Source organism: Telmatherina bonti, assembly GCF_933228915.1.
Source record: "Telmatherina bonti genome assembly, chromosome: 16".
Taxonomy (NCBI): domain Eukaryota; kingdom Metazoa; phylum Chordata; class Actinopteri; order Atheriniformes; family Telmatherinidae; genus Telmatherina; species Telmatherina bonti.
The window spans coordinates 18,687,821-18,688,497 of NC_136614.1; positions in this window are offsets into that span (position 1 = coordinate 18,687,821).

Here is a 677-nt window from a genome sequence, read left to right on the forward strand (position 1 = left end):
ACCATCCAATCAGTCTGGCTCTCTGCTGTGTGTACATATGTGTGTGTGTGGATGCATCTTGGAATATGTATAATGCATTCCTTTTCTGTTTTATTTGTCTATTTATTTGTTTATTTTGTTTGTTTGGGTTATTTTTGTTGTTCATTTTAATATCTTAATACACAATTTATTATTGTCGCAAAAACAAATGCTCTGCTTTAAAGAACACTTCAAACAAGCAGTTTGTCATTATCTGTGGGTTTTGAAGCTCTTGCTTTTTCTGTTGCCGTCTGTTCTTTAGTTTATGGCATTTTCTTTGAGTCCTTTGTCTTGTTCTCTGTTTTATTTTGTAGTTTGTCTACATTGTTTATTCTGTTCAGTTTATTTTTTGTTCCCTTACTCCCCTCATAATAAACCTAACAATCAAAAGGTGGTTTATTTTCTGTTTTATGATTGTAACTGACTCATTCTAAAGTACTTAAATGCAGTGACTCCTATTTACACACAATTCTATTGTATCAAACACATAGTTTTGAATATAGCAATTTGTTTCACTATCCCACGATGTATTATTATACAATATTAAATTATCTAGCATTGTATAATGAGTGATATTATATATTATTTTAGGAGAACTTTTGACACAAAATGCTTTTGTTTAATATTAAATAGGACATAGAGATATAGATGTAATTCAA